This window comes from Chrysemys picta, chromosome 15 (assembly GCF_011386835.1).
Source record: "Chrysemys picta bellii isolate R12L10 chromosome 15, ASM1138683v2, whole genome shotgun sequence".
Lineage (NCBI taxonomy): Eukaryota > Metazoa > Chordata > Testudines > Emydidae > Chrysemys > Chrysemys picta.
The window spans coordinates 17,620,937-17,646,685 of NC_088805.1; the positions used below are offsets into that span (position 1 = coordinate 17,620,937).

The following is a 25,749-nucleotide window of genomic DNA, read 5'->3' on the forward strand; positions in this document are numbered from 1 at the left end:
CTCCACTTTGTTTAGCATGTAATTAAGGGAACTTTCCTTAAGTTATTTGAGTTTCTATGCAGTGAAAAATGCACTACTTCAGCATTTGATACAAAAAAAAAAAAAAAAGAAAAGAAAAAAGTAGATCTTTCAATTAATAATAGTCATTTAAAAATGTAAATGTCAGAAAGATTACCTTGGAAAAATCTCACAGAGAATTAAAAACATTAACAGATTCCCACAGGAAAAATTTCAGCTGAATTCAACAACTCTCCTGTTCCCACTCCTGTCATTTGTATTTCCATCACACATCGAAGCAAAAACAAATTGCTAGTAAACTATCACCCAAGCACCCCCTTCCCCCACAACCCCACAATTAAATCTGAGATACAGACAGATTGAGCAAAGACTAAAAAAGGCTTCCTATTCTATAGTCGTTTACAAAGTAGCAAAACGTTGGTGCTAAAGAGAGATTTTTCAGGTATGCCAGAGATAAATCTCTCTCGGCACGTCTGGTAAACTGACTCGGGACTCTAACTAGCAGGTGTGCAGATATAATTATGACTGCAAATTATTTGACACATCCAGGTGTGCTCATCATCAAATATATGAAATCCCTTTTATTTCTGGAAATTCCAAGCCTACCAGGTGCCAGCCTCCCAAAGAAGAGTAAGATTAAAGAATTAGTCAGTAACAATATGAATAACCTTTTTTCTTCCCTGTTCTCATGTATGAAAGCTCCTCTCCAGATTGCACTTCTGTCTTTTCCACTTGGGTCAAAGGGTAACTTTGCTCCTTTCATGATGATTTTTAAGACATGTTTCCCACATCTTGTAGCTAACTAACTAGATATGACTATATAGCATCTGCAGTCAATAAGAATATACAGTATGTAATTGCAAAGAAAACTGGTGGAAAGGGCAATTTTATTAAGTTAATAGTAAAAGGCACATAATCAATTTATATTACCTCAAACTCCATTTTCAATTTTAAAATATGGTAGGTAGCCCTTACAGTATGAGCTTTCTAAAGGGCCCATAAGGCCAATCTTGTCCAGGCTTTCTGCCTATAAATCATAACAGACAGTTGAGCTCTCATGGTGGGGCAGTCTCCCCTTCTGCCCCCAGCAGTACCCATACTGCATGGCTGCATTTAAAGATTGTGGGCCTCCCCCAACTCAGCTGGCTACCACCTTACTGGTTGGCTGTATGATCCATTTGAGCAGCCAGGCTGGATCAACAGAGACCCAACAGTCACCTGGATTGGCCTTCCTTTAAATCTACTCTACTTGAAATGCCAAAACACAGTGGAACTTGCACATACCTCAGACAACAGTAGTTGGGGCAAATGCTATATGGACATGTGGCATTTCTAGCAGGCAAAGGATCAAAGTCCAGGATTACAAGTACCCATTTTATCCAAACGTAACTAAAATACGGATGGTCTGGCAGCTTCCAGATACATCTGCAGAAAGCAACTGAACTGCTTATTTCAGAGTATTTGAACTCAAAGATGGGTATTTGAAGTTTACTGCATACTAAGAAAATGTACTCTAAAAGCAGGTTAAGTATTTGTAACACACATATGCCCGCCAGCCTTTTGTGGTAAATTTTCAGCCCACTGCCTTTGAGTTTGACTCTGCAAATCCTACAAGCTTTACATAAAAAACATAGAAGTAGGGAAGAACATTTAAATGGGAGAAGTATCTGAGCAACAGGATGTTTAGTTTGTACTCCATCATAAGCTAAAAATGTAACAAGACTTTCTCCCCCCCCCCGCTTCCCCAACCAAATGAACCAACTTGGAATTCAATTAGCCTACAAGGAACAGGAGCTTACATTCTCGTCCTGGACCTCATCTGTACACATTACAACTTCACCACATAATTTGATATAATTGTCAATCTTTCCTCAAGTAAAACACAGGAGAGAAACTGCACAGTATGCTGAGGTCAGAACTGAGGCACACTGGTAGAACTGGGTGGAGGAGTGAAGCTTGCCTGCATGTGACACGTGACTTGCTTTTAGACATGTGAGCACTATGTTAACTTTTGAAAAATATGCCAAGAAAACATGAATGTGACAATTAAGCTTTTTCCTTTATAGGTCTGTTTGATATCTTTCTTGCTATACTACTAATACTATAATAATACTAATTCTATATATCGTGCTTTAGTGTTTATGTTTAAAAAGCTAATTAAGTAAATATAATGGGTTTCAAATAGAATGATTTGACACATAAAACATACAAATGAAAGAGTCATTCCTTTTAGCAATGTATATATCCAGTGCTTTACATTAGCATTATTAGCGAATTACTTTGTATATTTATTCTTTATCTACGTTCATCCTCAGACATTAGTGTCAAAGTAGGAATTAAGCAACGACGTTGTACCTTAAAAGATTTGTGTTACAAACAAAGCAAAAATAAAACCCTGGCAATGGACTGGAAGCATGCACTAGTGTGAACTGAAATATGAACAAAAAATAACATAACCAAGAGATTTCCATACTGACATAACATTGTTGCTTTTGAAAATTTAAATTTGGAGACATAACAGCATCAAACAGAACTTGCTGATTTATATGACCAAGCTATACAATACTGTATTAGCAGATACCACTAACCTGTTGCCACACATCCTATATTACAACTGACTAAAGGCCTGGATTTTTACAGGTTGGGAAGTCAGTGCTGCCAGAGCTTTCATTCTCCCTGGCCACAAAATAGTTGTTAATGACCAGTAACGACTGACTGCTCAGAAGAATACTTCAAAACAGTAAGTCTAATCCTGAGAGATGCAAAGTAGCTCCCTCTGCCACTGAAGTAAACAGGAGGTTAGGAGTGAAACCACCTTCAGGATCTGCCCCAAAGTTAACTTCTTTCCTGACCCCATGTAGGGAACAATGGAGGTTTCCACATTTCACTGTATAAACCAATAAATGGTTAGGGAGCAAACTGATTTGTTTATCAGCCACTGGTGCAAATATATGCCAAGAAATCCAATCAAAGCAGGAAAAAAAATGGCTACTAATAGCAATACGTGATTTTTTTCAATAATTTCCAGTCAGAGAATGACTAGTTACACAGTTTCAACACCTTTTCTCCTCTAACTAGTCATCATCTAACTGACAGAGAACAAAACACAATACACTTATGTCTTTAAATAATTAAGTTTGTAAGGAAAATGCATACAAATGTCAACATACGATGTTCAGAAATATTTGGGATTTGAGCTGGTATCTTGAGGATCACTTCCAAATACTTCCATCTGAAATTAAAAAAAAATCACTATAATTATTTTCTATCTGAAAACATAGATTCAGCATGGGAACAAAACTAAGAACACTGAGTTAGCATATGGATCTCATTGCCCCTATACATTTTAGTCACTGAAACAAAAAGCTATTAATCAATATGTAAAAGCCATAAATTAACATAAACATTAATCATTCTAATACTCCTGGCGTGTCAGAATGATAATTTTTTTTCAGTCTTTCATTTTGACATACTCGCCTTTAGCTATCAGCTGGCTGACCTTTCTTAACACAGTTAAACATTTTCGGCATTGAAAATCTCACTGAAATAAACATTTTTGAGAAAGCCAAATATCATGGCTACACTTATCCCATTGCACTTGTTTTTAATATGTCAGGCTAAAATACAGCATGAAAACACAGCTGAAATTGATGAAATTTTAGTGTTTCATAAACAGGTTCATTGCCCAGATTAAGGAAAAAGAACCCCATCTGTTTTGCTTTATGAAGCCATTAATTGCCCAGTAAAGTGCAATGATAAAACTACGGAAAGCCTTGTTTTAGGAGAAAGAAATCTGACACAAAGTACACAGTAGTTTAACTCCAAAACAGACTCCCCATATGGCTAATGCAAAAAGATATAGGACATCTAATGCCAAATCTCCTTGAAAAATTAAAGAATGTGAAAATGCACAAAATAAATGAAAAAAAGGCTTCACACAATTGTCTCTGTATAACACAACATTCAGGCTTAAAGTTGAATTCAAGTTTGCACACTTGATAAATCATTGCAATCTAGCAGAAAATTGATAAGCCAAGGGCCATCAAAAGGCTGTTTTGAGTAGCCTTTCAGTTCAGCCATGCATAGCAATCTGTCAGCAACAGAGATCTGTCTACCCAGCCTCCTAAATTAGGGGTGCTCCCAACTTCAGCATCGGGCATGAATCTCTTGCTTCCAACAGCAATAACTAGTTAATACTGTCCTCAGACTGCAAAGATTTAATTAAACACCTTCCAGACATTTTAGCAGACATTTCCTGAAATACTCTTGTTTAGTAGCAAACTATTAAAAAAACCAACAACTGACAGAAGAAATATATCAAGTTCTTACAGCAACTGAAATTAATCCGGCCAAACTTACATGTCTGCAATTAAGGATTCCGTAATTCTGAGCAATTAAAATATATACTTTATTAGAAAACTAATTAATTCTAGACACATATTTTTCCCATGACAAACTTTTATGATTACTTGATTTATTCCCTTATAATTACTATTTAATTAATCTAGCCTTGTATAATATTATACTATTTTTCTGGCACTCGACCAATAAAGACAGTAAATTGATTGCGGTTCCATTGTGCAACAGCAGACTCTGTAATGCCAGTTTCAACACCATGCTTATTTATTTGTCTGTTCTATTACTTTTCTTTTCCTCCCACAGGGCACATGAACATGAAACACAATACGCACCGGATAACTTTTTGTGTTCTATAGATTTTCTCCCTCTAAATGTGAAATATAACATATAACTTGTTTTAATTCAATATCAATGCATACGTAATATGATACTATATAATAAAAATACAACTCTTAAGAAATGACGTTACAGGTCTAACATATATAACACAAAATAGCCAGTCAATTGACTATTGACATACAGGGCCGGGCCCTCAGCTAGAGTAAATTGGGTTAATTCTATTGATCGCCAGTTCCAGCACAGGAGATTGTCCCATGATATCTGACAATAGGGGAGGACGGGTCAAATAAAATCTTTCATACTAATTTACAAAGTTCGTACATAATACTACATTTATTTTAGTGTCTCTGTCAGTTTTACCCGAATTAAACTTTTACTGTGTAAATTTAGCCTCCATTAAAAAAATTGAGTGACACAAGTTTCAACCAAAATAAAAAACCCTCTCACACCTCACTTTATAAATAATTATTTCTGGAGGAATGGTATCTGTTTGTACTAAACAATGTTACAACACAAACATACTTAAATATTTCCAATAGAAGTAACAGTGGCATTTTTGTTCTCGTCTTTACCACTTTAGAGGTAAAAACTATCCATTAAAAAACCCCACAAGCCACTGCTCACCCTTTACTGTTAGGAGGCCTTAAACTTCCTTCAGCATACCCTTTCCTGAAATCCTAGCACTGGCTGTCACCCCAAAGTTGGCACCCCATCTCTGTGTGTATTTTTTTCAGGAAGAGGAACTGAGAAGGGATTCATTTTAAACATATATGGAAGCAACATGATACTTCATATTCTTTTAAATCTTTTGAATCAGTTATTGGATTTTATGCTATTTTTTCTGCTACAAAAAATATACAACATTGACCACAGATACCACTTATCCAAAATGATCCTAATTCTAGAGCAGTGGTTCCCAAACTTTAACAACCTGTGAACCCCTTTCACTAAAATGTCACGTCTCACGAACCCCCTCCTAAAAATGAATATTTCCAGGGATTTTCTCCTTTACCTGAGTATAAATTATAAAAGCAGTGATCTTGGAAATATAAAATTTGTTTTTATGACATGCTTATTACACACTATTTACTATTAATTATTATTATTTATCATTACAGTATTTTTATTATATTATGAAAACAGCAACATTCTTCCAAGATCTCACTTTCATAGCTTGTATCACTTTGAATAAGCCTGTTATAAGACAAGGCTCCTATGTTTCATCAAGGAGTATCAGATGTGAAACAGCATGAAGGTATTTAAGAAGCCAATTCAAAGAGTTCCTCCTACACAAACATTCAGGTCTTGAGTAGTCCAGGCAAACAACTTGTTCTTCATAATAATTTAAAAAACAATACTAGCTGCCTATTTAATTTTAAAAACAGCAAAAAATATCCACCTCCCTTTCCATTTCTTATAAGGAGTCTTGAAGTTTAAATCTCCTCAGTGTGATAGATATGCTTGCTTTGATATGGTTAGCTCTTGGAAGTCCAAGGGCTCTGGGCTTCTGGCCCCGTGCTGCCCAGGATCCCTAGGGGCAGCTCTGTCCGCCATTAGGGAATTTTTTCCCCGAGAACCCCCTGTAACATTTCGTAAACCCCCAGGGGTTCACAAACCCCAATTTGGGAACCACTGTTCTAGAGGGAACAAGTTATTTCACTGTGCACTGTAAGAAACTGTACCCAAACTATCTCCTGGTTGAGCTCTCCGAAAAGGCTCCCAAAATATTTTCTTTTATCCTTGTTTCCCCATTTTCTAAAACAGCACTGACAAAATACAAAATCATTGGAAAAGGCAGAGAGGAAGGAAAGTATTTTTATGGTTAAATTGAGCAAGAAATCCTATAAGCATTGCCACATTTCAGGATACATTTACAACAGAATATTGTATTTACTTTTTTCACATGGTTTCTGTTTTTAAGATTTATTTTATAGATATGTTTCAGACAACAACTGTTTAAAAAAATCCCCCTATGTCACAAATAGTCAAAGTAAGCAAATAGTAAATCAGCTATTTTAGTTCCTGCTTGTTTTCATAGTCCATATTTTTGACCCAGTCCTGCAAATCCTTACTCACTTGAGCAATCCCTTTGAAGTTAGTGAGGTTTGCAGAATTAGGCCCTTAAATCAAAATATTAATTATTTATGGATATTACTGCACCCATAGAGATTAAATTCATTCCTTCTTTAGAATCTTTATGTTTGTTAACTAAGCCACCCTACTTCTGCGAGGCAAGTATTATTATACATCATTTTACAGACAGAGAAACTGAGGCAGAGAGGCTAAGTGATTTGCCCATGGTAACAGAGAGCCACTGAAAGTGCCAGGATCAGCATAGGATTTATGGTCTCCCAGATCTGTGCTCAAAACCCTCTGTAAGCACAATGAAAGTGAACTCACTAAAAGTTTGCTAAGAAAAGAGAAGTCTTCAAATTGTATAATAAGGTTGTGTGATGTTCTTTTACTCTATATTAATTCATTAGGTCAAAACTTGCAAGCTTTATTAGGCAGAAGTCCCACTGGTGTCAGTGGGAGTTTTGCCTGAATAAGGACTGTAGAATATGGTCCATAATCTTTACTATTTCAAGAATCAATTTTTTATTTTTTTTTTTAAAAAGGCCCAATGTCATGTATATCAACCATTTCAAATTTAGGATTCAGAGAAGCAGATTAAAATGCATTTTTCTGCTGTGTGTCTCACTAAAATTCAACATTAATTGGTATCAGCGCCTCCTTTTTGTCCACTGCGATTCCCATCAGATACAATATATGTAGATGTTATTTGGATAAGTCAAGTTATCAGATGGCAAAGTAGTCCAAGAAATGTGACAAGAATGCACCGTAATTCTGGTGCAAACAGGAATGACATTTACAGGGTAAATATTACCTGATCATCAAATACAACAAATGTTTATTTTAACTGATTAGCCTAATCTTAGATTTTAGATACAAAACCACAATTGTTCTTCCATGTGAATTTGATCACATAATTCTAGATCCATTTTCCATGACCACGTAGGATGCAGTTGTTAAATATACTTATTTTGAGAGAGACAAGTAGGGTGAGGTAATATCTTTAAATATTTAATATCTTTGGTAATATCTGAAGAAGAGCTCTGTGCAGCTCAAAAGCTTGTCTCTTCCACCAACAAAAAGTTGATCCATTAAAAGATATTACCTCACCTATCTGATCTCTCTCATATTCTGGTAGCAACATAGCTATAACAACGCTGCAATATTTATTTTCAACATTCCTGAGATAACAATATCAAACAGGCAAATAGTCAAAATGTGAAGGATATTAATAAAAAGTGAGTGAACAACTGCAACACCAGTTCAATAATTCTTCAATGACCTTCATACTAGAATTTCTACTATTGAACCTTACAGATGCCTGGAACATTCTGATCAGTTAGCTCTTCAATATTTTTAAGGGGTCATATCTTACATTAGCTGTTTATTTCTCTCTACTTGCTAAACCAAAAGTTCCTGAAGACAGTTAACATGTTTACTTATTTAAAGCTTCAGTCCCTTTGTCCAGTATGAACCACAATCGATCAAAAAAACCAAAACAAAAAACAAAACCCAACAGTGAAATCTAAAACTGTTTCACCATCTTAATTCTGAATCTTGAACCAGCCTGCAGTACCTGAACTTGAACTTCCAGCCTCTGAATGGGCTCTGAACAGCCCCCTTTTGTACTGCTCTTTTATGCTGTCAGGAACTGAAGTGTCAGTCTTTCATCAGATAATCAGATTATGTCAAATTCTGACCAAATTCATTAAGAAAACCTTTACGAGCATCATTATCTCAAACCAGAAAATCTAGATCAAAGTATAACAGATTTTACAGCACAATAAAACTGATTATAAATATTTAAACACTAATTAAAGTGCGTCCATTGTTAAAAAGCAAATAAATAATTGAAAGCTACCTCTCTTTATAAAACTATCCAAGTCCACCATATTTTCCACTGCTTCACAGAATATCAAGGTCAAGATTGGGTGGAGGGTGGGAAGAAGTGCATATAAAAGGGAGTCATTTGAGAACATGGAGGATAGCTAGAGTTTTAAATCATTTGTCTGAAGTAAGCCACTCCAAATGTTCATTCCAGTGAAAGATTGTTAACTCTTTAATGTCTTTACTAAACCCCTTCCTACCAGACAAAGATCTGACAGACAATGTCAGCTGCTTAGGCAAAAGACTCCAGGTCGAGGGGATGGAAGTCACATCAGAAAGAATAAGGGAGAGAAGAATGTTTTTTTAAAATATTCGATGGTAAAAAAAATAATTGCCCGACTAACAAAACTATACCAAAGTCTGCCAATTTTTGCTAAAATTTCCGTCGTCTCATCTGTGTGTATAAAGAGCTAGATAACCGAAATTTGGTGCCATTGTAAACACGTTTTGTTTTACTTTTCATACAGAGATATTGTGTCTATGTGCTATAAACTCTCATGTTTCATGTACTAAGAAGAAGAGAAAGTCCTAAGCAATTACCTTTTCCTCCCCATTCCAAGTGGATATCAACCATAGATATCATTCTTTAAGAAGGAAACAGAGCATTCAGGAGAGGAAGGAATTAGGTATTGACTAATCAATGAACAACAGCAAAAAAAAAAAGTCACCAATATTGGTTCAACTCACTTGGAAGTATAATCAGATTCTTCATCTGTAACTCAAATTTTAAAACTCGAATAATTGACGGAAAAGGGATGAATTTAACCATTTTGAGTCAAAGATTTATTTCATAGCGTCATCCCAAATCCTGTATATTGTTAGGATCCCTTTCCCCTTTGAAGACTTAGTGAATGATTGAAGCTTCTGCTTTCTGAGAAACAGATAACACAAGACCAGTAATCTGACTCTAAACCACTGGATAAAGGCAGTTTGTTTCCTCTTAGCCCATCTGTCAACACCTCTTCAGTAATTAGTCCTAATTATTACAAAGGACTAGCCTCCCATTCGCATTATTAAATCAGAAATAGTATCATAGCCAGGTATCTTTCAACACCTACCAGACTAGCGACCTTCGATTTCATTGAATCTTCTATCAGTATCCGCCTTTGCAAGAGCCTAGGCAGTAATTTTAGCATCAGCTTCAAAGATGCAGATCCCACAGTGGAATTCCAGGGATGCATTCATATACACATCCACATCATGTGACAGGAGAGCAAGCAACATAATTGACCTTTGCATTGTTCCCTAAACTACCATGATATCAAACACACATTCAGTTTTATACAACAGAACTTTTTTTGTGCTTATAAAAGTCTTCCTTTGAACTAAATACTAATAGGGAAGCTAATGGCATCCTGGTTGTAAATATAACAATTTAACATTTTTAAGGAATAATAATGAGGTATTGCTATAATTTGGAACAACCAGAGGTATTTTTTTTCTTGTAAGGAGGACTTGCACAAATAAAACAAAGCAGCCCCTTCTACCCCCAACATGGGCTTGTGCCTGTATAAAGAAGGTTTGATGGGTTCTTATTTATTTATATATATATTTCCCCTATATTTGAAATTCTCCTCTGGAAGGCTTTATACGTCTGGAAAACATATATGGCTGCAACATCACAGATACCAAGGAAGTTAAACTTAATTAGTTGAGAAAAGTCTTTGTTTTTGTTAACATATATTTAAGCAAAACTCTTGAAAGAAAAAGGTGTCTGTGTTAAGGATTCAGCACCCTTTCCCTTAAAGGCAAAGAGTGTAGTCACGATACACAGCTGAGACCACTAGTGAGGTCTTGTTTACACTGGGATTTTCAGACACCAGTGCAAACCCCTAGCTTAGACATGGTGCATTGCTATAAAGGCACTGGTGCATGCTATGACTTGCACCAATGCAACACTAAGGGTTTGTCCGGATATAGATACAGCAGTGCAGCTACATACAAAAACTTCAGTGTAAACAAAGCGAGTCCTCCAACAAAAACAGGGTAAACAAGACATGATGTCCCTAATGTTTTGTCTGCTCATATTTTACCTTAGAAACATTTTACGAAGGCACAAGCTCATTTCCTCATCCAGCATCCCCTCTGCAGGTCACTTTTAAAACCAACAAAAAGTTTTATAATGATCAGAAGTTATTATTTTACAGGAAATAGCCATTCAGTTTATTTAGGGTGAAATTCTACCTAACTAGCAAACAGCTTGAATGATTAGGATTTGTGGCAGGGCACTAAGTGAGAATGGAAATGGGTGGGAATCACACACACACGTCTGCAAGGACTTTATAGCCCCTCTATGGCGCTATTGAAGCCCACGGAGTGGTATAGGGGCTGCAACTCCTATGTGAGGGTTTGGGGCCACGGAAGCCATGGAAGTATTAAACCCATGGCCTCTTCTCCAATCCACCTGTTGCAGTTCCCTCTAAACTGGTCTATTTGGAATTTTCATGAAGACATCTCTGCAGCACACAGGGAGTGTGCAGGTACTCTGTGGAAATACTCCATTCCAATTTTCCATATACATCCCTCTATACTACAGGACTTACATGGTGCACAGGGCATCATGCAGCACATCCGCACCTGGATCAGTTTCCCCGTCATAAGTAACTCAACCTCATGCCAGCAACAACAAAAAGCTACTAAAGCTAACATCCCCAGTCTCATATTTTTCCTATCAAATGTCATTATAACCATAATTAGCAATAGATAGGTACTGAAAGACCAATGGATCCAACTTTGAAATGCGTATAAATATTTCAAATACCATATTAATAAGGCATCCATTAAAATCAATATTAACACGCTTAGTACAAAATACTCTTATTACATTTCCCTTTATAAAGCTCTAATGGTCGTACTAATAGCTCCAGCATAAGGTGGAGTTTTCCTCCTTACAATGTCACTTCTATCATTAACATTTTTTTTAATAAAAATCAAAATCAGATGTTCCTTTTAAAGAAAAAAGGTGTTTCTCTATTGAATAAATATTATTCCAGTTAGTCTACCCAGCATAAGACTCTCCTGAGCTCTAAGAATTTTAAGATATCTGTAGTAGGGCTAAGCAGGTGAGAAAAGGGTAAATACTGAAGGTGAGTACTTGGGCAAGCAGGTGGTGACTGTACTGTTCAAATGCTGGAGAAATGGCATAGTAGTTTAAATACATTTTTAAAAACACTTAGATTTCCTGGAACTACCAGTTAAAATCCCAGTGGAATGACTGTCCTTCATCCTTCTACATTAAACAGCCCACTTCCATCTACCACGTGTTTATCTTTCAGTGTAGACCTTTAAAGAGTCTATCTGTTCTACATCAACACTAAAGAACACTCAGCACTTTTTGTAAGAGTTTGCATTGGTGTCCCTGGCCAAAATCCCTGTCCTCCACACTACAGTGCAGCATACCAGTTGGCTACCACTCTCCACCCCAGAGTTGGCTGCCTTTCAATGGAGTATTTTACATATGGACAAATCCTGCCCTACTTTAAGGTCACTTGGTGTCATCTGAAAAGCTGGGGATGGAATGGGTATTTCTTATATGCACCTCTCATCATCTTAGTTTCCATAAAAATGTGCAACTAAATGTTTGATCAAAAAATGAAAAGTAATAATTATACGAACAGGCACATACAATGTAGCCTTGAAAAGAAAAATAGGCACAGCCAGGAAGGATCAAAGAGAAAATTGATCCGAACTCAGGGGACTAAGGAGCAGGTGTCCATATCTCCCAGACTCTGGGGCTATGGGGGCAGTTCAGCCCCCAGCGCAGGCTAGGGCAGCCCTAACTCACATTCCCAGCTCTCATAGCATGTATGGGTCTTGCAGCAACAGGAAACAGCCAGGGTGCAGTAAGGCCATCCATCTTCCTCCCTTTCTCCTATGGACTGCCTCAGAAACACCCCAACCCTGAAATGATTATGGGAGTGATCCTGCAGTCTTTATTCAGGTTAAACTCCCGCTGAATTTTTGCACTCAATTTAATAAAATCACTAGAAATTACATATTATAGGTGTTGTAATGATGCTGACTCTGTTATATGAACACCATGTAAAAAGAAAGATCTAATGACTATATTCTTGTATAATGGTTCTTTGAACAAAAGCTAACTGGTATAGATTTGTTTCTGATATTTACATGGCAAGGATTTATAAACTAGTTAAAAGTCCCTAAATAAAATAAACAAACAAATAGAAAAAAACCCTGGAGTTTAACCTGAATAAAAACTGCAGGATAAGGCCCCATATTTCCAACACAGTTTTTACAAGGAGAAACGAGGCCCTGCTTTGTTCAATTGCTGGCGACCCACCTCTGCACAAGTTGCTAAACTGTGTATTTATTTGCATATGAGAATATTCTAAGGCAACGCCCTTTTGCAGTTTCCTTAGTGGTAAAATGGCCCTATCCTCCAAATGCTGACAATACAAAAGTAACTTGACAGACTATTCACGTGAATAATGTTTGTGCAGGTTTGCTGCACAGCACCATGAAATGTTCACTTGGTTCCTATTTTTAAAGGACCTCAAAACGTAAAAGTTTTCAAAATCATATATTTTGTATAAAACAGTATTATAATTTACCTTGCAAGATCTTCAGTCTCTTGCTCTTGCAAAAACTGCAAGTACTGGGTTCACGGAAGAACTATGTGCCAAGAGTATTATATCCACTATTGCAATAAATTCTTCATGGTTGAGGCTAGGCCCTTTTTTTACATGAGTGACCTTTGTTTATGTTTGCAGAATGTTATTCTAAAGTTTTATTGGATGCTATGAAATGTGTGTGTTCATGAAGTTCTTGTGGATATAAGAGGAGATAGATTTCAAAACCACATGTAAAAGATAACAGAATAGAGGGTTGTATTCTAAACAAGCGCTCAAAATAGCTAAACCCTAGTCAGTATTGTGATAATGTGGACAAGTCATACATCATGTGAAGCATATACCCCACTATAAACATATATACAAATGTGAATTCAGTATAACCAGGATTAAATATGAATCACATGCTTAAGCAGAGAGTTTTTTTAAAATCTGAAAGTCAAAGCTTTTTTCTACACAGCACTGTAAATTTAGATTTCCTAAACTGTTATTCCTTGCTTTAGTTATTGGTACATTTATGGTTTGGCAAAATAACTCCTTTAAGTAAACTGAATACTTTATACATTTTAAGTGCACAGATTATATTTAATAAAAGCCACTACTATAATTTTTATAAAACTTGGCTGGATTTCACTGGCTGGACTTTGGGTATTTTTAAATCCCTGGAGAGCTTGGTATGGAACGTATCTGTTCACTATTATTACCAGTCTCTAATAAATAGTGTTGCTGACCCTCTGGAACCTAAATTGTAGGTATTCTTCATATACCCATTCAGCACTGGGCATTTTGGATTCAGTTTATATTCAGCACTTGGCTCTGAAAGAAAGTCCCAGGCATCCACCAGAGCTGTAATTTCAGGCAATCAACAGGAATGTTAATGGCCTTACACCATCAGGAGCCTGATTCTGAGAGCTGCTGTGCACCCACAACTCCCAATGAAGTCAGTGGTTTTAAAGTTTCAGCACTTCTCAGTAACGGGTCCGATGTCAGATTTTTTCTTCAAGGACCCATTCACAGTCCATTCTATTCCACAGCAGCTTTCCCACTGACTGCTAAAGGTGCACCCTCCACAGTTGCTGGAAGAACTAAGAAGGGAACAAAGCAGACAAAGCAGAAAAATCATCAACAAGATCAGATTAATGCAATGTAATGTTTCTTCTAAGTAGTTACCAGAAATTAGGACTTCTCTAAAATATTCGCAACAGGCTAGATTGCGCCTTGAGACTCAGCCCTGTGTCAGGGCAGCAGGTAGCTACACCACTGAAGGAGGAACACCAGGAAGAAACTGACTTGGAGAGCCACACAATTCCTTCCCTGCTCCCTTCTTGTTCGGGAGGAGAGTAAGTTTGGGTGAAGCTTACTCCTTATTCCTAGACAGCACCTCAGGCCAGCACATAGAGGGGAGCCCATTTCCTGCCCCCTTCCCCCTTCTCAGGGTGGTGGTGGTGGAAATATTAAGCATGCAGGTTTTATGGTCCCTCCTTTCCCTCCAAAGCATTCAAAAACAGCCATGGCATGGGGTCAAGAGGGGAGATGGTGGAATGGGACATAGGAGGGCACACTTACTTCCCACTACTCCCCTGGTAGGACTAGAGACAAACTTGTCCAATGCTGGCATTAGCATGGCACAGAAGAAGAATGCTATTTAAGAAGAAGATACACTTCAAGTACCTAAGTACAATAACTCACATTTCATGGGGGTATGATAGAGATTTTCCTTACCTTTTTTAAATATAGGGTACATTTTAAATATTTAATTACATTTTGGAGCCATCTGGTTACACAGCATTTATGGCGTAAAAGATACCACAATTAAGTGTGTTGGTTTGTTATATAAATAGGGAACAGTAAAATAGAGGTAGGTTTTACCCCCATTATATTGATGGAGAAACAGTCCAAGAGAGATTAAATGTCTTGTTAAGGGCTCAAAAGTAGCTATTTTAGAATAGGAACTCCTGAGTTCTAATCCTAACACCCACTCCTGTGATTAGACCACTAGACTGTGCCTGTCTCTCACAGAAATGTTTTTTTTTTTAAATCGTGGGAAGGCAGTGTTGTCTAGTGGTTAGAGGGGAAAATAGTAGTCTGGAGGATACGAGTTCCTTTCCTAACTTGGCCACAGAGTTACTGTGTCCCCTCGCCTATGACTAGTCACTCAGGGAAACTGAGGTCTAGTGAGGCATGAAAATATCAAAGATCTTGAAGACTGAAGAACGTATTTAATAGTTATGAAGCATTTCAGTTCACCTTTAAATGAAATTTCATCTAATAAATGGGCTCCACATGGACACAGGTGTCTGCCTGCATGCATCTTATTGGAAGGCCAGGGCTCAGTTCATTAATGTTGTAAATCACCTTGACGATTATATTAAAAATCTTGCATTTCTATATTGAAAAAATGAGTCATAATAACCTAACTCTTATTCATGAATACCATCCCAAATGTAGGAAATTATATACAACCCTTCCTTTGGCAAATGATTTAAATAACTGATCTGTCATAGAAAAAAGACAGATGATAAAACAGTTTAATTCTAGTGGCTCAATTGTGGTGCTAAATCACAGTTCAGGATAGAAGGTAGCAAGGATGCACAATGACGAGGAGCACACCATCGCCTACCTAAAGTAAGGGGGAAATCAGATATTGCACCATCCAGGGATAGGGTGCAGCGTGTGCCCTCCTAGAACAGGGTGGTTCTGCTAGTCAGTAAGGTGGAGCATGGCCCTGTCATCTCCCTCCCTATATGATGCAGCTAGCGTTGCTGCGGGAACTAGCTTAGAGCACAGCTTGCAATCTGTAAAACTCAAACGCTGCCACTGAACCAGGCTCCTGTGTGGGTGCACAAAGGTAGGTGGGTGAGGAGGTTCCCTATATCCTCTCACCCCAACTTGTGCACCCCAGCAGGGATGGGCTGAACTATAACTCATTCTGAAAAATTTCTTACATTTGACAATAAACTAAAATATTTTGTAACCCACACACCTCCTGGGTGTGCTGTTCTGTCCCCTCTAGTGGCACCGAGACCACTTAGACATTAATGAGTCTGCTCTACAGCTAAGGGCCAGTTGGCTTTTAGCTCATGCAGCAGAGGCTTATGCACTAAGCTACAGAGGTCCCAGGTTCGATCCCGCGTGCCGACAACGACTGGGGTCTGTCGGTGTTACAATTTCATGCAACAAAAAGAAAAAATAATCCATTTTAATCCACCCCCACTGCTTTGATAAACCATTTGGTCTCTCATTTCACCTAAACAAGCATGGGTGCGTGACGGTTTACGGAGCTGTTTGAGCACCCAGTAAAGTGTACATGGTTGATTAAGCTCTACTACCCACTTTGTTTCTCAACCACTGGGAACTAACAAGCAAAACAAAGTATGTTAAGCAGCACACTTCCAAGCTGGAATGGCGGCCACTTCTATGGTTAACACCAACAATCCCCAATAATAATAATAAAAAAAGGAATTTCATTAGCTTCACTTGTAGGGAGGGAGTGGGAGGAATGATGTGTCAAACTGCAGTCAAGGAAGTACATATGCCAACTGGAAAAACTGACTATAAACAGCTTTCTTACATAAACACAAAAGGAAGTAACCAACACCCTCAATTGTTCAGTAAGGAGTGGGGGGGTCTGTAAATGCAACTAGAAAAAACAAACAAAACTGAAACAATTCCTGAATATTCCTTCTGCGCATAATTATCCCCATATTTGTTGTTCTAATTCAACAAGGTGAAACTGCCAACAGGTGTTAGAATTTGAGGCACAAATGATAAAACTAAAAGACAAACGAAGTGCAAAGTCAAAATGGGCCAATCCTAAAAAAAGAAAAAATTTATGCTGGACTAAATTCTAGTAGGCAAGGCACATAAATGAGCATCAGGAAGACTGAGAAGGGAGCAGTGGGAAAGCATTATGGAAGCTGGCTGATCTGGGGAGACTGCTATGCGGGCCCATTGCAATTTCCCTTGTGGATTATCTAAACGGGGAAAAGCCATGGTTTACAGTGGTTATGTGCACACGCAGCCACCCAGACCAAATAACAGTCCCTGCTCACAGGTCTCTTAGCAGAAATAAAATCTCCAATGGAGCTACATCCAAAGGGGTGGTCAAAAAATAATTAGGTAAGTTCATGGAAGATAGGGCCATCAATGGCTATTAGACAAGATGTCAGGGATTATTCTCATACTCTGGGTGTCCGTAAACCTCTGACTGCCAGGGCATGGATCACTTGATAATTGTCCTGTTCTGTTTATTCCCTCTGAAGCATCTAACACCAGCCACTGTGGGAAGACAGGATACTGGGCTAGATGGACCATTGGTCTGACCCAGTATGGCCGTTCTTAAATTCTTATGGTCTCAAGCAGAGCTAATGGAAGGCAAATGTGATGCTACAAAACTACCTATGTCACTTAGCCTGCATCAGGCATATTTTGGCTCATTATGTTTTTAAAACGTCACAATCTTCTAGTTATGGGGCTGGAACTTATCAGTGTTAATCAAAGAACAGTAGGGCAATATATCAGTATAAGTATATTCTGCCAACCCCTGATAATTAATAGATCGTAAAACTGACAGATAGTCCTGTAGGAGTCAGGATTTCTAATGCATTGGTAGCAGCAAGGTTATGTTACTCTTACGGTTTCTTATCAGGGTTTTAATTTCATTTGCTTTCTGCATCTACCTTCTAAATCCCTGACCAATCAGAAACAGAGCAGATGTTAGTCAGCATAAAGAAAGAAACAGTAGACAAAAATGTGTCAAACTGGTTTTGAATTTTTTTAAATAATAATTAAAAGCACACAGAGCTAAGTGCTCATACCACATCAGGCTTCCTATTTGGGACAAAGCTGCATCACTCTTCATCCCATTTCCCAGTCATGCCAAAAAGTTACCTTTGCTTTCCCAAGGACAACAGTGACTTATTGTGACACAACTTGTCAGTTTGTGCACTCAGATGGCTGTGGTGGCAGTAAAGAGCAGAGACACAGGTATGTCCCTTGACACTATAAGTGTAATATTTGATAGAAAAACTTAGGAGTTTCTTAGGTATATATTCTAAAATATAGAAAATAAAATGTTTAAGAGCTATGTGCAGAGGCAACTTTGTGATAAATCAATCTCTCTTCCATTTTAAATTCAAGCTCATCTCTGTCTATACGGTGCTACACAGTTCTGTCCCAGCTTAAGTCTCACTTCTAGCTATCACCTATTCTCCCACTTATATCCATGCTCAGCCAATTCAGCTCACCTTGTTGCTCCCCTGCTCTCCTTTGGCCATAGGCATGCCCATGCCTTTTTTCATGCTGCAGACTATACCCGGCACACCCTCACTGACCCTGTAAAGTATACAACCACAGTCTCCCACTTCAAATCCCCCCCTCACAATGTAGTTCTTTTGGTCAACCTGGCCTTCACCTTGCTTTCACTCTGGACACTACTACCTCCTCCCCCATTTTAATAAGTTAAAATGCATATATAACAACAAGCATACCTCACAATCTTTCCCTGATCTAATTCATGCATTCCCTTACCCTCTCCCTTTCTTTGTCATCCATCCTTGCTGTGTTGTCTAGTCCAGCACTCTATTCTCCCACCTCTACTCACACTGTATAGTACTTTATTCCACAAATAGCCCCATTGATTTCAGATGGCAGAATCTGGCCCTGTAAAACATCATCCACATCTATGACGCAGAATAAAAAATAATGTTCACAGAACTGATGTGTTTGCATAATTCCTCTTTCCACACCCCTCAAATGATCAAATCTTCTGCTGTTCAAATTCCATTCTTGATGATGGAAACTTGCATTTGAAGGACAGGCAGGTAGAATTTTCTGACTAACTGGACCAGCTGAGCTATGTTTCTGTGCATGCGCTGCAGTATCTTTTCTGGAGCACACCTACGAACCAGAGAGGACACTGAGCAATTGATAGTTTTGACAGCCAGAAGTTAATCTGGTGACAAATTATCAGGTTTAAAGAAATAATAAAGCAGAATCCAGCTGTGAATTTGTTGGATGAGAATCCCGGCATCTCCCATATTATCTCATACACATTTCAATTTATGGGAAGAAAATAGAGTAAAGGGAGTGTCTCCACCCTTTCTCATGCAGACCATAAAATAGATTTATTACCTCTGTTATATTCTGTGTTTTCTCCTGAGGAAAAAGTATGGGAAGTGGTGGAACAAGTTTTTTTTTTTTTTAAACAACTGGGATTTTCTTTATGATGAACACAAAGGCAAATTTTGAACCCTGTTCATATCATAAGGCCCTCCTATTTAATACTGTAGTCCAGGGTTTCTCAACCTTTTTGACCGGTGCCTTCCTAAACTGTATCAAGGAGATCTCAGGGAGATCTCAGAGACCAGCGCTGGTTAGGGTGACCAGACAGCAAGCACATAATCAAAATGCATCGTAACAGCACTTCTCAACAAGGCTTTTTGTGAAGAAAAAAAAATTTTTTCAGGAGGAAAAAAAAAAGGGATTTTATTCATGTTTTGATCTGTTATGTCTGAAGTACTTACATGAGTATAACATATTTGGAAAGTTTTTTGATATTAGAAATATTAGGTTTTGAGATCATTTAGGATGTCCTCATTCATGGCTTTCACACGTGTAAATAATACAGCTATCAGAAACACAAATTAGTAAAACTTTTCTACCATACCATCATGTGCATGTTATTTCAAAGTGTGTGTGTGTGTGTGTATATATACACACACACACACACACAGAGTAAAATTATATATACACATACTCATTCACACCACCACCATTTGAAAATAGGTTTGTTTGTTTTTTTAGCTATTGTAATAATATGATTGATTCGGATTTCAGAAGTGGAACAAAGTATTACATGAGCTATATCACAATCTACAGCAGTTACATGGTACATGACAAAAGCCTCAAGGGTCTACTTTTTGTCACATTCCAGTATGCCAATACTAAACTCAAAGGAAGTTTTTCTTCAGCTCTTAGCTGTGGCAAAAATTGAACAGCTTTTTCATGGATTTATTTTATTCTGATTGTTTTGTGATCACTTTTACTGCTCCATAGAGACCAATAATTTTGAAATTGCTCAGCATTTAAAATGAGGAGTCCTTGTGGCACCTTAGAGACTAATACATTTATTTGGGCATAAGCTTTTGTGGGCTAAAACCCACTTCAGCAGATGCATGGAGTGGGTTTTAGCCCATGAAAGCTTATGCCCAAATAAATTTGTTAGTCTCTAAGGTGCCACAAGGACTCCTTCGTTTTTGCTGATACAGACTAACACGGCTGCCACTCTGAAACCTGTCAGCAATTACAGTGGTTTTCGAGCCATTGCAATTTTAAACTCTTCATTTGTAGTAGCAAATACATTTTAATGGGTCAAACTTTAATATTTAAAAAATGATCCATAAATCCACCTACATACATTTTCTGACCCAGAATGCTATTATTGCCATTTAAGTTAAACTACCTTTTCTCTTTTAATATACACACATTTTACTTAGGTTCAAAGTTGTGCAAATTGCAACATGATAGCATAATAACTCAAAAGCAAAAAGTTCAAGCTTTGATTTGTCAGCATTAAAGTTTCTTTTAACACTGGCAAAATACATGCATCTTGGAAAAAGGGAATTGTGAGTATTGTTTTCATTGGCTTTTGTGGAGAAACTAGTTACAACTGACTGGTTCACAGTTCTTACTATTCCAGGGGAAGCTGGGTTTATGGAGAATTAGTATTCAAGTTAAAATATAAAAGGCATGTGAACACAAGACATGTTATAGCCAGATAATACTGCATGGTACAAAGCAGGAAATTTGTTGACTAGGAATGTAAGAACACATAAAGGACATTGGTGAAGGGTTGGGCTGCAAAATGTAATCTGTAATACTTTAAAATGCAATTATGACCAGGGAAGTAATTATAAGGCAAAAATGACATCGTCTTCTTCAGTGTATTAGCTCCCAATGCATATTAAGACTTCAGTCTGGTGATTTTAATGTCAAAAACCAGTTTTTACTCCTATTAGAACTGCAGAGCCATGAGAGATTGGGAGCTAGCTTCTATTCTGTTGCATGCATTAACACCATTAACAGTTCTGACAGCAGAATCTTTATCACCGACATCCACAAACAAGCCAGAAGGAGCTGAACTTTTGTTTCCAGAATGATTTTGGTTATGAAAAAACATTTCCATGTAAACTGAGCTAATTTCATTAGGAGTCATTAATAGACAATACAAGTACTACGAGACATCATTTTCAATAATTACAATTAAAAATTCTTGCAAAGAGTGCCCTTTTTAGTCTAAATAATTTAGGCCCATATACTTCCCCTAGTGTGCAGTGCAGGAGAGAAAAAACCAGGGTAGACCCATTCAGAGAGGGCAAGCGACTAAGTAAGGTGTGGGATCCACGAAAGTATTCAGACATCTAAACCCCAGACTCAGGCACCCAAGCCCCTGTGTTAGGCACCTAAGTCCCAGTTGTAGCTCCACTGCAAGCCACAAAACTCTCACCAAACCCTCTAGGCACTTCCCAGGTCAGTGCCCTAACGACAGGTCTATAGCATCATTCTCTCTGGACCAATGACTGTTCCACTATGGACAAATACTTAAATAGAGCATCCACCTGGAAGGGAGGAAAACCCTCGTCTAGTCCCCCTGCTCCATCAACTATCATTATTCATCCACAGTGGACCAGCTTCAACAGGAAAGATTCTAGAAATTATGATATGCCCCTCCACCTCCGACTGTCTTGTGTGGATTAAGGTAGGTGCCTAATTCATTCTTGCAAGAAACACCTTAGGCACCTAAGCTGCCTGATTCCAGGCAGTGGGTGGCTGTTTGTGGATCACCAAGCTAGACACCTTCCTGCAACCTGAACTTAAGCTTCTATCTCCAAGAAAGGGGAGGGGCTTAGCACACACCCCTCTCCTTAGCATCTCTTATTGGCTATCTTAGGCGGCTCCCCACCTAGTGGACTTGCTTCTGAGGATCCCATTCTTAGATGCCTTTCTCTCCCCATTCACTGCATTGGGAGCCTAGGTGCCTAACTCGACCTTGGGGATCACAGTGTTGTTCCTGAATTTTCTAGCCGCCTAAAGGTTAGGTGCCATGATGCTCACCATTGCAACACCTAAGTCCCTTTGTGGATCCTTCTTAGTTACATTGCTCCCTCTGACTGGATTCATGGAAGAAGTTAGTAGGGTTGGGATTTGGGGGGGTGGGGCGGAATAGAGGTGAGATAGGAACAAGCTGAGGTAAAAAGCCTGTTCCTCCAACACTGCAAGCCGCTCTTCAAGAAATCTTGCAGAGAGGGAATTCTGACTGAGAATATAGGGCAACAGAGGCTGGGATCTCTTTTGGGCCATACATCCTGCCCATTTTGCACCCTGCTAATCCCATGAATGAGAGCATCGGAAGAAGAATATGTGGAATCACAGACTTTAAACTTTTGTATACAAGGGGATAATACAGGCTATTTTTTAATGAAATAAAAATATCACCTATTCTCATTGAGACAAATAGATACAAAGAAAAGCACCTAAATTTCAGATATGGGTACCTAAATATCAAATCTAAATTCTGCATCTGTGTGCTCAAATTGTAGGCAGGCCCATGAAATGACTTTACATTTCTATGTATCTAAATGCTCATGCATGGTGTAGTCGTTTGTAGACTGGGCCTTACCTACTTTATGCATGCTCTTGTAGTATATTGCTCGGTTTCTGTAGAATCAGGCAGCCAGCAGAGGGAGCAAAAGTAAATAAAGCATTGTCAAAATTGTGACAATATCAATGAGGCTCCTAATGAGGAAGTACAGCAAAGCCACTTGGTTTGCATTACATAAAAGCAGATGAGGGAAAACATTCTTTACCAAATGGAAGATGACAAATCTAGCAAGAAAAGAGTATTTTCCAGCTTCTGAGAGGGATTAGTAACACGTAGTAAAAGTCTCTGGGTTAAATTCAATCCTGGTGTAACTAGGGGCAATTCCACTGACTGGAGTTGTGCCTGGGCTAAATTTGATACTAAAAAGCTATAATGTACAAAATATAATAATACTTTTTATGTTTGTAAATGCTTTTCATTTGAAGATCTCTAAATACTTTATAAATTAGTACTGTATTACTATTGCAATTTTCCACATGGGGAAATTGAGGCTTACAGAAGGTAAATTACATGCCCAAGGTCACAAAGTAAATTAGTAGCAGAGCTGGGTACAGAACCCAAGAGATTACATTCCGTGTCCCACCTTGCTATAGCCAGTAGACCACACTCTTCCTCAAGCTGAAATGTCCCTTTATGGATAGGAAAATCCACCTACGTCATCAAACTTAGTCTTTAAAACCTGACAAAATACTCATTCTTGTTGGTCATAAAATAAATGCACAGAGATTACTATAGAACTGTAAAATTCAATACACTAAAATTATAAGATATTACATTTCTTTTTAGTATTTATGACTCACTGATATTAAAAAACTAATGTGATATATTCTAAACTCAAGGCACAAGGCATTAGCATCACAAATGCCATCTGCTAGAAAAAAAATCATTACACAGGGGCTCTCCAAAGATGCTCTTTCCTCCAAATACCCACAACAACAACTCTGGAATATTTAAAAGCAACAGTTTAACTGTAATTACAAAGACTTGGATGGTAATCAAAATATTATTTTACTCTAGTATTGTCCTAGGGTGACCAGATGTCCCGAATTTATAGGGACAGTCCTGATATTTGGGGCTTTTTCTTATATAGGCTCCTATTACCCCCCACCCCCATCCCAATTTTTCACACTTGCTGTCTGGTCACCCTATATTGTCCTTATATAGGACAAAGATACTAGGCCTCTCACAAACATTTGTCCTGTGAAGTATTTCCCCATCTCCAGTTACTTTTCCTCTAGTTCAAAATTCTGAGCATCTCTGTCAATATTATTAACTAAAAAAAGAATATGAAACAAATTAAATGTGACCATCTGTAGGGATACATTAAGGCAGGATCTAAACCATACAATCAGAGAGGGAACCTAGAGGGAACACAGTCAAAAATGGAGTAGCAGACAACAGCCCAATGTCCATCTCACTGCTGCCAGCTTGTTGTCTCTTATGGAAGGAAGCTCAGAGGCTCCAGATTAGGAAAAAAACTAGAATCCAACCACAGGGAGACAGGAGTGGGAGGGAAAATCCATGATATTATCTGAGGAGGTGGTGTGAGACATGGTTCTTAAATATTGAGTCCTGATTTCATTTAGCTTTTAATTAATCTCTGATGGTACAATTGTGTAACAAGTTACTGTTATTTAATATTTGTATTGCAATAGTGTCTAAAGGCCCCACTCTGCATCAGGGCCTTTGTGCAAAGCATTAGGTGCCGTGCAAAGATCCTGACCCTGCTCCAAAGGGCTTATATATTAAACATATGTACAGTCAATGTGTTGCCTTGAGGCAGGGCTGCTAGACAGGAAGTCCCACAGGTTTCATTCCTGGCTCTTCCACTGACCAGCTGTGTGACTTTCTGTCAGTTGCATCACCTCTCAGTGCCTCAGTCTCCCCATTTGTAAATCGGAGATAACCGTTTCACTGGGGTGGTGTGACAATTAAATAAGTCAAGCCTGAAAAGCAACCTCCATATATTGATTCCCCCAGTAACAGTGACACAGGGCCCTTCAACCCCTCTCCAGGCACAGAGGTCCCCCGAGTGGCAGCACTGCACAGTCCCTCTTCCCCTCAGAGGTGATAGCAACCCAGCACCCCCATATATTGCATAGGGGTCCCCCCACCAGCAACATGGATCCCCTCATCCCTACCACTGACAGCAACACGGACCCCTCACCTGCACTGGGTCCCCCCATAATGAAAGGGATCCCTCGCCCCTTTAGAGCCCCCCATAGCGACACGGACCCCTCGTTCCCACAGAGCCCCCCAAAGCCCCCCCATAGCCACACAGACCCCTTGCCCCCACAGGGCTCTCCCCATAGCGACACGGACCCCTCGGCCCCACAGGGTCCGCCCCCATAGTCACAAGGTAGTAACGTGGCTGCAGGATCCCTCTCGCCCCGTGGCAGCACTGACCCGGCTCCCCAGGTGCTCCCCGAGCCCAGAGATAGCGGACACACTGTGCAGGCTCCTCACCAGGCTGCCCGGCCGCGGGAGGGGGCAGCGGCATCCCTTCGCTGCCTGGGGTGATTAGAGAGGGGGAGGGGGAGGAGAACGAAATGGATCGGTCACTCGGCGCTCTACTAGCTACACCTAAAGATTCAAAGGGAGACCAGACAGAGGCAGCAGAGCGTCGAGCCCCATGATGCGACGGGCGGTCGATACCGGCCGGGATAGACAATCACGTGACGCGCTAGGCCCCTCGTCCCCAGGATTGAGATCGGCTCTCTCTTGGGGAGAGAGGTGGGCATGCGCTGTGTGACGGGCACGGTGGCGCGAGCGGGAGGGTGTGGCGGGGCGGTGGGCCCTGCTCTGAGGGAACCCGGATGATGA

At 39.0% G+C, this 25,749-nt stretch overlaps 1 protein-coding gene across 16 annotated transcripts in view; it reads right to left on the reverse strand.

Annotated features, from left to right (window-relative positions):
- Window positions 1-25,532, reverse strand: part of GNB1L (G protein subunit beta 1 like) — a 67,695-nt gene extending 42,163 nt beyond the window's left edge. For 3 of the 16 annotated variants that reach the window (XM_065567992.1, XM_065567988.1, XM_065567993.1), the window contains exons 1-2: window positions 25,333-25,477; window positions 3,189-3,250 (exon numbers count right to left, since the gene is read on the reverse strand). The gene's annotated coding sequence lies outside the window, so the exon portion shown is untranslated. Of the gene's footprint in view, window positions 1-3,174; window positions 3,251-22,944; window positions 22,978-25,332 lie in introns of those variants that run through there. The other 13 variants (XM_065567990.1, XM_024105712.3, XM_065567995.1 and 10 more) reach the window with 9 other exon arrangements.
- Window positions 25,533-25,749: the final 217 nt, after the last annotated feature.